The following is a 14,228-nucleotide window of genomic DNA, read 5'->3' on the forward strand; positions in this document are numbered from 1 at the left end:
TCATGTGAACATTACTCTATGGAGCATATCATGTTCTGTGAACGCTTCTTACACTTATTTACAGTCTCCAGTTCATGTTCTGGAATAAGTTTGGGTGTGTCCTGGAAATTTGCATTCCAGTCTCAGAATTCTGACTTTCAGCCTGAGGGCGATTAGGGGGTTGAGAAACGACTTTTGTTAAATCGTTGGAATACATGCATAGCGGTTTCTTTTCCAATGACATGCTAAAAATATATAGAGGAACATACCTACAGGTAACTGCCTTATGACGGTTATATATGCACTTAATTTTTAGTTCCTTAGAGTACCCACCTTAGTATTTTTTTAACGCCTTTTGACAGTTATTTTTTTCTTGCCTTGCCAGTTTTTTCTCATTTGGAATATATATAATATTCACAGCATCTAGTTATTAAAGGCAAGGTTAAATTAACTAACAATTTGAAACCAAAATATTATCTTCTATCATTCGGGATGGTTTTAAAAGCCGTGAAACATCCAAAATAACTAAAACTAGCCCTATTTTGTAGATGTATCCAAGTATGGATTTGCTGAAGCTTCTTAAAATATTTATAGTGATTTAAAAATTTCAAGATGAATTTGTATATTTAAGTACAAATATAATTAACTCCATATTTTGTTTATTTAAGCATTGAATTCATATTTTGGGATGTCTTCGGTCCTATAACACACCTGGCCGTGCCGACAAATTGAATACCGCGCGTTAGCGCGGTATGATAATTTGTCGGCACGGCCAGGTGTGTTATAGGACCGAAGACATCCCAAAATATGAATTCAATGCTTATATTTATATTCTCTTATTTTCCTTTATCATAATTGTTTATTTCGTTCAGGTTTAATGTGAATTTAGCACCCTTCGTTATTGGTGTGCTTAATAAACGTAATAGCCGTTCATGACGTTGGAAAGCCGTTTGTGACGTTGGAAAGTTAAATAACGCAAATAAACATTGCGAGGAAAAAAATGAAAAATTAAATTTTAATGCACATTTGTTGTGATTTTATGTGAATTTTAAAAGGGTAGTTTTTTTAAATGAAATTGAGTCTAAACAATATACATTTTGTTGTTCCTAAATATTGAAAATGCATGTAGTTCCTACTGTGTATTCTAACGCGCGGTGACAAGGTTTCGCGTGTGTTATAGAAATTTGAACGTCGTGGATTTCAAATGGATTTCATAAAGAAAATTACACTGAATGTAAATATTATTGTATGGTGGAATTTCACCAAAACGTTGTATAATTATACTCTATTGTTTATTGTATGATAGATGACCGTGTCATTACTTATAGCTTAGTGTTCTGTACAAAAGCCCCTCATAACTAGATAAGCACTTAGGATTCCCTACTACATGTATCTTCATTTATGTGCTGTCTATTAATTTGGTCGCTCGCATGGGGCAGTGGCTTAAGCGTCTGCTTTAGAGTCACAGAGTAAGGAGTTGATCCTTACGTCAAGGGTTTGAATCCCAATGTGCAAGATCGGTCCTTCGAATGAGACCCTATAAACTAAGGTCCCCTCTTGCAGTTTAGGTATTGGCACGAAAAAGATCCCTCACTGCTCAATGTTACTAAGTACCGAGTATAGGACAAAATTTGCAGCTCTCCATCGGCAAGTGTTCCATCAATGAAAGAAAACATTTGCCAGGCGAACCGAAATATTGATAAAGTTGTTGTTTGTTAAAACTAAATCTTAATGAGGAAAAATCTGTTAACTATTAGAATGTAACATTTAAAGTTTGATAAAAATAAACTTCAGAAATTGTGTTTAATCAATGTTAATTCAAAGTGACGTCATTTGGCACATGTGGTTTAATGACATGTGTAATTCTAAAGAAAAAAATAAAGACGATAAATAATAAAATTGTACCAAATGTATGCTTGACAAAAAATTTATAACAATTTTCTTATATATTTTGAATTTCATTGATGTAACTTGAGGCATAAAATTTTTATAACAGTTCAAAAGTGTAACATATGTTTTGGGACACCCTGTATATCCTATCAGTGGCTCTTATTTCGGCTATCTTGTTAAATATCAGTTGTGAGACCTTTGTTTTATACATAATTGAACACTTAAAGTTGCATCCGGTTTACCCGGTTTTTCGGGTACTCGATCGAACATCCGAGTATCGAATTCTAAAACTTGTACTCGGTTACTCGGATGAATATTTTTTTCTTTTTTCGAACATATATTTATCAAAAACTTATCAAAATGTCTTAAATGTGCATACGATAATTAGAGTGCCATATCATAACCTGTAAAACAGCTGTTATCGTCCGTGGCTGTGTATATGCAATAATTAGGGACGTAGAGTGACCAATCACGGGTACACGGATTTTTTCATCTATTGAGGTTCTTAATTTTTGATTGGCCTCCATGATTTGTTTTTATTGAAGATCGTTTAAGTATGTTCTATGTTCTGTCATCTTAAAATTATTTTTAAATTAATAAGTAAACGGTACCGAAATCCGACATGCATAGATTTGTCGCTACCGACTAAAAATGTCAAGAAATGTTTTGCTAATGCAAATTATTGAAGATTTATAAAAAAAATTATAAAGTCAGCTCTGTGGCAAAAAGAATCAGGGGCATTAAGACCCTAAATATGCCCCAACCATAATGGACAAATTGTTATAAATATTAAAAGAATTATGATTGAATCACATCTTTTCAGATATATTTTGATGAAAAATCCATTTTTAAGACATTTTGGGGGCAATTTAAAAATAACACAATTTTCACTGATTTCTGGAAATTTTTAATAATTTTTTGCTGTAAATTTAATCATAAGAAATAAATGATGGATTTTTAATACAAATACAATAGAAATGATCTTAAACATGTGAATAGAAACTATTTTAGCTAAAAATGGTAAGAAAAAACCCTGAATTTTAATGTAAAACAGTTGTTTTTATGTTCAAAATCAGAGATACATGGGAACTTAACATGTCTTTAAATAGACTCCACTTACAATATTTACTTTATGGTAAAAATATTTTAAATAAAACCCTATTAATTCTATCAAAAACTATAAATGAGAAAAAACCCTTTATATTATTTTGAATTCACATGCAGAAAAATGTTAATTTTTCAAAGACAAGTACTATTATATGTATTTAACAAAAAAGTACATTGAATGCACAAAGTGATGTATTCAACTAACATTTTTAATAACAATTCATTAAACTTGACAAAAAAAACAATAAGGGATTTCAGTTTGTATAAACATATTCCAGAACTGCCCGATCACCTACCTATACTAGTACGAAAAAGATCATAGAAGTTAAACATCACACCACTTATGCCTTATACACTGCATTTACTCATAATAAGATAATGTTTATCATCCTCACAATGTCATAAAAATGAATCAAACATCAAAGAATTAGTTATTCTAGTACATGTTTGTCTGAAAAGGTTTTGTAATTACATTGTACTACAAAAAATAACAAGTACTTGTATATAGTCATGTAAAATTGACAAGCTTAAGTTCAATATGTGAATCAACACATTGCATAATAAACTTTAATACATGTACAGTTGACCTTTAGATATCCGGACGCCAGATGTCCGGATGCTTCAGTATCTGGACAATTTTTCATCAGAACGGAATTTTTTAAACGTTATTTTGTCTTGTTTAACTGGTGATTCAGGTATCTGGAAGCTTCACATATCCGGACAAATTAACTAGGAACCAAAGCATATGGATAAACATAACTCCACTGTAGTTACTATTATCTGAGAAACATTTTGTGATGCATATTGTTGAAAACAAAAATGGGAGTCTGATGCAGTGGATATCATAACCTGCAGAATGTCCACTCTCAATAAACTAATGTCGCAATTCATGTCACTCTTCCATTGCACTCATTTCACTTTCTGATGAGCCATCCATTACTGCAGGAAGCACAGCTGCATCTTCAAGGTAGTCAGCCCAGTCTTGTAGTACATGTACGACTAAATGCAAAGTTTGTGTGTCTTTCGTAGCCAAGAAATCACAATACCCCACATGCCCCAACAACTCTGGCTCCATCACGTCACTTACAATACCAACCAGTAACAGCTCCAGTAACAGGATATTGTTTTGGACCATTTCCAGGCCTTCTACAATTAAAATATAAATGATAAAATTAAAATACTACAAATATATATTATGCATGAACGTTTTGTCTTTAATTATGGAAGGCGGGGGTTTACTTGTACAGTGTATGTACATTTGCATAAGATTTTCTTTATATATGAAAGAAGGAAATAATTTATTAATGTAAAAAGAAAGAAACAAGCATGCGATTTTGAAAAAAATATTTTTCGAGTAATATAAAAATTATCATATTCAATGTAATTAAGATTTTAGTAAGAAAAAAATACCAATATTACAAATAAAACTTAAGCAATAACTAATCTATTCACATATCAATATTTAATGCATGGATGCTTTGTAACCAATATTTACATGTAACTAATAAATGAAGGTTAATGTTACAGAGGTATAATATATAATTTTTTCATTCATGAAATCAATTTTTAAAAATAGCAGTTTTATTGATTTACCTATATAAGTTTAATGAATTAAAATCAGAGGCAAAGACATTATCAGGTACTTTAAATTAAAACAAAAAAAGATGAAACTTGTAATGACAAACATTTTTTTTTATTTGAATGGTAATTTAAATTAATTCATAATATTTCAAGCTAATCTAATTATTTTTTTTATTACAAGTTTACAAAAGGTCAATTTTATTATTAATATTATTTTCATTAATTGGTTTAAACACACAAAAAATACATTGTCCCTACAAGAAAAATAGAAAGAACTAGAGCAAAGCTCGTTGCAAAGCAACGAGTAGGTCTTCCGTCCTGTTTGACCGGAAGAAGCTTTCATTTTTAACAAAAATGAGAAATAACGCGTAAAAATGGATGGAATCCTCTAAATCCATGTTAATTAATGCAAAAATAAGCCATTTTTTGCTACTTCCGGTTTGACCGGAAGTGACGACGACGGACGGAGAATTAATTTTAATGCTCCCAGAGATATATATTACCCAAAAACTTGTCAAGAACGGCAAAAATACGCGTTTTCCGACTACTTCCGGTTTGACCGGAAGTGACGATATGACGTATTTTGATGATCCCAATAGATTAAGCTTGACATTTTGAACAAATTTGCTTCTTTGATGTATTACAAATTCTCAATACTTTTTGAGATATTAAGGAAAAGCTTTTGGCCCCTCTAGGCCCCTAATTTTAGGGGCCAGCCCTTTTTTGGAGATATTATTTGAAAGATCTTGAAATTCTACACTTCTTTTGTTCTATATGTTTTTACAAAATATTTTCAGGTAAAAAGATATCGTGGAAAATGTGTTTAAAATTTTGAAATTCACGAGAGGACTATTTTTGGGCCATAGCGAGCGCCGATGTGCGGCACTTCCGGAGAAAAAGAGAGGTGTGTGTCACATCAGCACATATTGCTCTATAATCGCTGAAAATCTCAAGTTTTAGTCTAAAGGCATTTTCGAGAAAAATGATGGACTATGAGACCCCCTGAAAATCACTAAATCGCGAAAATCTCAAAACCGGAAGTGACGTCATCAAAACAAAAAATTATATATCAGCTTTGTTTGATGTTTTATCAGTCCTGAAAGTTTCATTAAATTCTATCCAGCCGTTTCCGAGAAATCGTGTACACAAAATCGGTAAGAAAAAAAAACAATAATAATAATAACTAGAGCAAAGCTCATTGCAAAGCAACGAGTAGGTCTTCCGTCCGGTTTTGACCGGAAGTGCCGGAAGAAAAGAAAGCAATGAGCTAAGTAGTCTCCAGTGACTTTATAATGTCAATTTTGCATCAAAACCTTAAAAAAGCCATTTTGTGCTACTTCCGGTTTGACTGGAAGTGACGACGACGGACGGAAAAATTACTTTTTATGCTCCCGGAGACAAATGTAACCCAAAATCTTGTCAAGAACGGCAAAAAAACGCGTTTTCTGACTACTTCCGGTTTGGCCGGAAGTGACGTCGCCGGACGTATTTTGACGAATGCAATAGATTAAGCTTGAAATTTTGAACAACTTTGCTTTTTTGACGTATTACAAATTCTAAATACTTTTTGAGATATAAAAAAAAAAATTCGGCCCTCTCAGCCCCTAGTTTAAGGGGCCAGCCCTTTTTCCAAGGTATCAGTTGAAAGATCTTGAAATTCTATACTTTTTTTGTTCTACATGTTTTAACAAAATATTTCCAGGTAAAAAGATATCGTAGAAAGGTGTCAAAAATTTTGAAATTCGCGATAGGACTTTTTTCGGGCCATAGCGAGCACCGACGTGCGACACTTCCGGAGAAAGAGAGTGGTGTGTGACAAAGGAGCACACATTGCTCTATCATCGCTGAAAATCTCATGTTTCTGTCTTAAGGCATTTTCGAGAAAAATGATGGACAATGAGACCCCCTGAAAATCACTAAATCGCTGAAATCTCAAAACCGGAAGTGACGTCATCAAAACAAAAAATTATATATCAGGTTTGTTTGATGTTCTATCAGTCCTGAAAGTTTCATGAAAATCTATCCAGCTGTTTTCGAAGAAATTGCGTGCACAAAATCGGTAAGAAAAAAAAAACAATAATAACTAGAGCAAAGCTCGTTGCAAAGCAACGAGTAGGTCTTCCGTCCTGTTTTGACCGGAAGTGCCGGATGTGACGTCAACAAAAGAAAGCAATGAGCTAAGTCGTCTCCAGTAACGTTATATTTTCAATTTATCGTTAAAAACCTTAAAAATAATCTATTTTAGGCTACTTCCGGTGTGACTGGAAGTGACGTCGACGGACGGAAAATTAAGTTTTAGGCTTCCAGTGACATATGTTACCCAATAACTTGTCAAGAATGGCAAAAGAACGCGTTTTCCGACTACTTCCGGTTTGGCCGGAAGTGACGTCGCCGGACGTATTTTGACGACCCCAGTAGATTAAGCTTGACATTTTAAACAACTTTGCTTCTTAGAAGTCTTACAAATTCTCAATACTTTTTGAGATATAAAAGAAAAACTTTTGGCCCCTCTAGGCCCTTAAATTTAGGGTCCAGCCCTTTTTTCGAGATATCATTTGAAAGATCTTAAAATTCTACACTTCTTTTGTTCTATATGTTTTAACAAAATATTTCCAGGTAAAAAGATATCGTACAAAACATGTTAAAAATTTTGAAATTTGCGATGTGTCATTTTTCGGGCCATAGCTGGCGCCGATGTGCGGCACTTCCGATAAAAATGAAATACCTTACGCATATCTATAGACTTAGGTCTATCATACCTGAAAGTTTCATGTTTCTATCTAGAGCCATTTGTTAGAAACTCTGCGGACAACCTGACCCTTCAAAAATCGTAAAATTGACAATATCTCCGAACCGGAAGTGACGTCATCAAATCAAAAAAATATGTATCAGGTTCAAGTAATGTTACATAAGTCCTGAAAGTTTCATTGAAATCCATCTAGCCGTTTTCGAGAAATCGCGTGCACAAAATCGGTAAGAAAAAAAAGAATAATAATATAGAAGAAAAAAAGTGAAAAAGAAACCGAAGAATAACAAGAAGGTCTTCCGCTGAAGACGGAAGACCTTAATAATAACTAGAGCAAAGCTCGTTGCAAAGCAACGAGTAGGTCTTCCGTCATGTCTGACCGGAAGTGGCTTTCATTTTTAACAGAAATGAGAAATAACGTCCAAAAATGGTTTGATTCCTCTAAATCCATGTTAATTATTGCAAAAATAAACCATTTTCTGTTAATTCCGGTTTGACCGGAAGTGACGACGACGGACGGAAAATTAATTATAATGCTCCCAGAGACATATGTTACCAGAAAACTTGTCAAGAACGGCAAAAATACGCGTTTTCCAACTACTTCCGGTTTGACCGGAAGTCATGAAGCCGGACGTATTTTGACGACTTCAATAGATTGCGCTTGACATTTTGAACAATTTTGCTTCTTTGACGTATCACAAATTCTCAATACTTTTTGAGATATAAAGGAAAAACTTTCGGCTCCTCTAGGCCCCTGATTTAAGGGGCCAGCCCTTTTTTCGAGATGTCATTTGAAAGATCTTGAAATTCTACACCTTTTTTGTTCTACATGCTTTAACAAAATATTTCTAGGTAAAAAGTTATCGTTGAAAAAGTGCTTAAAATTTTGAAATTCTTGATAGGACTATTTTTGGGCCATAGCGAGCGTCGGCGCTTCGTACTTCCGGTAGTTGTGATATACTTTGTGCACTTCTCCAAAAGTTGCTCTAGCATCACTGAAAATTTCAAACTTCTGTGTTAAGTGCTTTTTGAGAAAACTGCCGGACAAAGTGACCCTCTAAAAATCACTAAATTGCAGAAAACTCCGAACCGGAAGTGACGTCATCAAAATAAAAAAATATATATCTAGATTTTTTGATGTTCTATCAGACCTGAAAGTTTCATGAAAATCGATCGAGCCGTTCTCGAGAAATCGTGCGTACAAAATCAGTAAGAAAAAAAAACAATAACTAGAGCAAAGCTCGTTGCAAAGCAACGAGTAGGTCTTCCGTCCTATTTGACTGGAAGCAGCTTTCATTTTCAACAAAAATGAGAAATAACGCCTAAAAATGGTTTGAATCCTCTAAATCTGTGTTTATTTATGCAAAAATAAGCAATTTTTTGCTACTTCCGGTTTAACCGGAAGTGATGACGACGGACGGAAAATTAATTTTTATGCTCCCAGAGACATATGTTACCAAAAAACTTGACAAAAACGGCAAAAATACGCGTTTTTTGACTGCTTCCGGTTTGGCCGGAAGTGACGACGCCGGACATATTTTGACGAATTCAGTAGTTTAAGCTTGACATTTTGAACAACTTTGCTTCTTTGACGTATTACAAATTCTCAATACTTTTTGAGATATCAAGTAAAAAAATTTGGCCCCTCTAGATCCCTTATTTTAGGGGTCAGCCCTTTTTTCGAGATATCATTTAAAAGATCTCACAATTCTTTACAACTTTTGTTCTATATGTTTTAACAAAATATTTACAAGTAAAACGATATAATAGAAAAAGTGTTAGAAATTTTGAAACGCTCAATTTGACTTTTTTCAGACCATACCGAGCGTTAACGTGCGGTACTTCCGGTGAAAGTTAACAACACAATGCAAATCTACATATGTTGCTCTATCTTCCAGAAAAGGTTTCATCTTCCTGTGATGAGCGGTTTTTAAGAAGAGCGACGGACAAACTGACCCTTAAAAATCACAAAATTGCGAAAATCTTCGAACCGGAAGTGACGTCATCAAAATTAAAAAAAATGCATCAAGATTTTTTTATGTTCTATCAGATCTGAAAGTTTCATAAAAATCTAACCAGCCGTTTTCGAGAAATCGCGTGCACAAAATCGGTAAGAAAAAAAAATAATAAGAAAAACAGTGGAAAAGAAACAAACGAATAACAAGAAGGTCTTCCGCTGAAGACGCAAGACCTTAATAATAATAAAAATAGTGGAAAAGAAACCTAAGAATAACAAGAAGGTCTTCCGCTGAAGACGGAAGACCTTAATAATAACTAGATACGATCTCGTTGCGAGCAACGAGTGGGTCTTCCGTCCAATTCTTGAATAGATGAGATAAGATTTTGATTGAGATTTTCATTCTAAAATAATGATAAAGATTGTGAAGAAGAACGATTTTGCCTCCATAATCTGTAATTAAAGACTTAAAATTAGACTTTTGGCCCCTCACGCCCCCTAATATTAGGGATCAGCCCTTTTTTCTTCATATCATCTTAAAGCTCTCAGGATTTTGAACACTTTTTGTTCAACAACTATTCAGAGATTCTCTTTCGTTTTCGAGTTATTTGCAAAAGAAATATTTAGGGGCCAGCCCTTCAACTCCTTAATGGGGGCATTTAGCGAAAATTGAAAGGTTGCATATTGTTCAGAACATTATTTTGAACATCTTCTGTTCAATATTACTTATCAAAATGTTTCTCTTTTTCGAGATATAAAGCGTCAAAGATTCAGCATTCTGGCCTCTTTTGACCCCTTATTATGTATTATACGACATAAAAATCATAATATATAATTCTAAATGGTTGAGATAAACATTTTTGCTTCAGTAATGTATTACAAAATATTAACTGATAAAGAGTTATCGATTCAAGACTTTTGGCCCCTCTTGGGCCCTAATTTGAGTGCCCAGCCCCTTTTTCTTGATTTCGTCTTAAAGCTCTAATGATTTTGAACACTTTTTGTTCAACAACTATTCAGAGATTCTTTTTTTGTATTCGAGTTATTTGCAAAAGAAATAATTGGGGGCCAACCATTCAACTCCTTAATGGGGGCGTTTAGAGAAAAATGAAAGGTTGCATATTGTTCAGAACACTATTTTGAACATCTTTTGTTCAATATTACTTATCAAAATATTTCCCACTTTTGAGATATACAGCATCAAAAATTTAGCATTTTGGCCCCTTGTGGCCCCTTTTTATGCACCATACGACATTCAAAACGTAATATATAGTTGTAGATTGTTGAGATAAACATTTTTGCTTCAATAATGTATAACAAAATATTGACTGCTAAAAAGTTATCGATTAAAGATTTGTGGCCCTTCTCAACCCCTAAGTTGAGTGTTCAGCCCCTTTTTCTTGATCTCATCTTAAAGCTCTCAGGATTTTAAACACTTTTTGTTCAACAACTATTCAGAGATTCTCTTTCGTTTTCGAGTTATTTGCAAAAGAAATATTTAGGGGCCAGCCCTTCAACTCCTTAATGGGGGCATTTAGCGAAAATTGAAAGGTTGCATATTGTTCAGAACATTATTTTGAACATCTTCTGTTCAATATTACTTATCAAAATGTTTCTCTTTTTCGAGATATAAAGCGTCAAAGATTCAGCATTCTGGCCCCTTTTGACCCCTTATTATGTATTATACGACATAAAAATCATAATATATAGTTTTAAATGGTTGAGATAAACATTTTTGCTTCAGTAATGTATTACAAAATATTAACTGATAAAGAGTTATCGATTAAAGACTTTTGGCCCCTCTTGGGCCCTAATTTGAGTGCCCAGCCCCTTTTTCTTGATTTCGTCTTAAAGCTCTTATGATTTTGAACAGTTTTTGTTCAACAACTATTCAGAGATTCTTTTTTGTATTCGAGTTATTTGCAAAAGAAATATTTAGGGGCCAACCCTTTAACTCCCTAAAAGGGACGTTTAGCGAAAAATGAAAGGTTGCATATTGTTTAGAACATGATTTTGAACATATTTTGTTCAATATTACTTATCAAAATATTTCTCTCTTTCGAGATATAAAGCATCAAAGATTTAGCATTCTGGCCCCTTGTGGCCCCTAATTATGTACCATACAACATAAAAATCATAATATAAAGTTGTAGATTGTTGAGATAAACATTTTTGCTTCAGTATTGTATAACAAAATATTGACTGATAAAGAGTTATCAAATTAAGACTTTTGGCCCCTTTCTGCCCCTAATGTGATAAGTCAGCGCTTTTTTCTTGGTATCGTATGAAAGATCTCATTGTTCTGCACAAATGATGTTCAGTATGTTCTAACAAAATAATTATACTTTAAAAGATATGATGCGAAATGTCTCAAAAGATCAGTCATGATTCGTGTCCTAATTTTTGACCCCTACCGAGCTTCCATACTAGGCACTTCCGGAAAATATTGTGACCCAGGTGCAATATGGCAACATGTCCTCTATCATCTCTGAAAATGTCAGCTTTCTAGCTAGAGCCGTTTTTGAGTTCCATCACAGACATGGAGGTCATCTAAATTTTGATAAAAGGGCGATAACTTCCGACCGGAAGTGATTTTTTCAAAATCGAAGCGCCGGTACAAACTTCATATAGAAACACATCAACTCTGAAAATTTGAACCAAATCGATCGAGCCATCTCCGAGAAATCTTCTGCACAAAATCGGTAAGGAGAAAAAAGAATAATAACTAGAGCCGAGCTCGTTGCAAAGCAACGAGTAGGTCTTCCGTCCTGTTTGACCGGAAGTAGCTTTCATTTTTAACAAAAATGAGAAATAACGCCTAAAAATGGTTTGAATCCTCTAAAGCTATGTTAATTAATGCAAAAATATGCAAATTTTCGCTACTTCCGGTTTAACCGGAAGTGACGACGACGGACGGAAAATTAATTTTTATGCTCCCAGAGACATATGTTACCCAAAAACTTGACAAAAACGGCAAAAATACGCGTTTTTTGACTACTTCCGGTTTGGCCGGAAGTGACGACGCGGGACGTATTTTGACGACACAAATAGATTAAGCTTGACATTTTGAACAACTTTGCTTCTTTGACGTATTACAAATTTTCAATACTTTTTGAGATATCAATTAAAAACTTTTGGCCCCTCTAGATCCCTTATTTTAGGGGTCAGCCCTTTTTTCGAGATATCAATTGAAAGATCTCAGAATTCTTCACAACTTTTGTTCTATATGTTTTAACAAAATATTTACAAGTAAAATGATATAATAGAAAAAGTGTTAGAAATTTTGAAACACTCAATATGACTTTTTTCAGTCCATGCCGAGCGTTAACGTGCAGTACTTCCGGTGAAAGTTAACAACACAATGCAAATCTACATATGTTGCTCTATCTTCTTGAGAAGGTTTCATCTTCCTGTGATGAGCGGTTTTTAAGAAGAGCGACGGACAAACTGACCCTTAAAAATCACAAAACTGCGAAAATCTCCGAACCGGAAGTGACGTCATCAAAATAAAAAAAAGGGTATCGAGATTTTTTAATGTTCTATCAGACCTGAAAGTTTCATAAAAATCTAACGAGCCGTTTTCGAGAAATCGCGTGCACAAAATCGGTAAGAAAAAAAATAATAAGAACTAGATACGATCTCGTTCCGAGCAACAAGTGGGTCTTCCGTCCGATTCTCGATAAGATGAGATAAGATTTTGATTGAGATTTTCATTTTAAAATAATGATTTTCCATAATCTGTAAAAAGACATTGAACATTAAAGACTTAAAAAATCGACTTTTGGCCCCTCATGGCCCCGCACTCTAGGGATCAGCCCTCTTTTCCTTAATATCATCTGAAAGCTCTCATGATTTTGATGACTTTTTGTTCAACGACTATTCAGAGATTCTTTTTCGTTTTCTAGTTATTTGCATAAGAAATATTTAAGGGACAACCCTTTAACTCCTTAATGGGGACGCTTAGCGAAAAATAAAAGGTGGCATATTGTTCAGAACCTGATTTTGAACATCTTTAGTTCAATATTACTTATCAATATATTTCACATTTTCGAGATATAAAGCGTCGAAGATTTAGCATTCTGGCCCCTTTTGGCCCCTAATTACGTACCATACGACATAAAAATCATGATATATAGTTGAAAATGGTTGAGATAAACATCTTTGCTTCAGTAATGTATAACAAAATATTGACTGTAAAGGAGTTATCAATTGAAGACTTTTAGCCCCTTTTGGCCCCTAATTTCAGTGCCCAGCCCCTTTCTCTTGATTTCATCTTGAAGCTCTTAGGATTTTGAACACTTTTTGTTCAATAACTATTCAGAGATTCTTTTTCGTTTTCTAGTTATTTGCAAAAGAAATATTTAGGGGCCAACCCTTCAACTCCCTAATGGGGACGTTTAGCGAAAAATGAAAGATTGCATATTGTTCAGAACATGATTTTGAACATCTTTTGTTCAATATTACTTGTCAAAATATTTCTCATTTTCGAGATATAAAGCGTCTAAGATTTAGCATTCTGGCCCCTTTTGGCCCCTAATCATGTATTTTACGACATTAAAATCATAATATACAGTTGTAGATTGATGAGATAAGCATTTTTGCTTCAGTAATGTATAACAAAATATTGATTGTTAAATAGTTATTAATTGAAGACTTTTAGCCCCTTTTGGCCCCTTATTTGAATTCCCAGCCCTTTTCTCTTGATTTCATCTTGAGGCTCTTAGGATTCTGAACACTTTTTGTTCAACAACTATTCAGAGATTCATTTTCGTTTTCTAGTTATTTGCAAAAAAAAATATTTAGGGGCCAACCCTTCAACTCCCTAATGGGGACGTTTAGCGAAAAATGAAATGTTGCATATTGTTCAGAACCTGATTTTGAACATCTTTTGTTCAATATTATTTGTCAAAATATTTCTCACTTTCGAGATATAAAGCATCAAAGATTTAGCATTCTGGCCCCTTTTGG

Source organism: Saccostrea cucullata, unplaced genomic scaffold, assembly GCF_032062105.1.
Source record: "Saccostrea cucullata isolate Sc308-1 unplaced genomic scaffold, CSIRO_AGI_Scuc_v1 ctg1800, whole genome shotgun sequence".
Classification (NCBI taxonomy): Eukaryota; Metazoa; Mollusca; class Bivalvia; order Ostreida; family Ostreidae; genus Saccostrea; species Saccostrea cuccullata.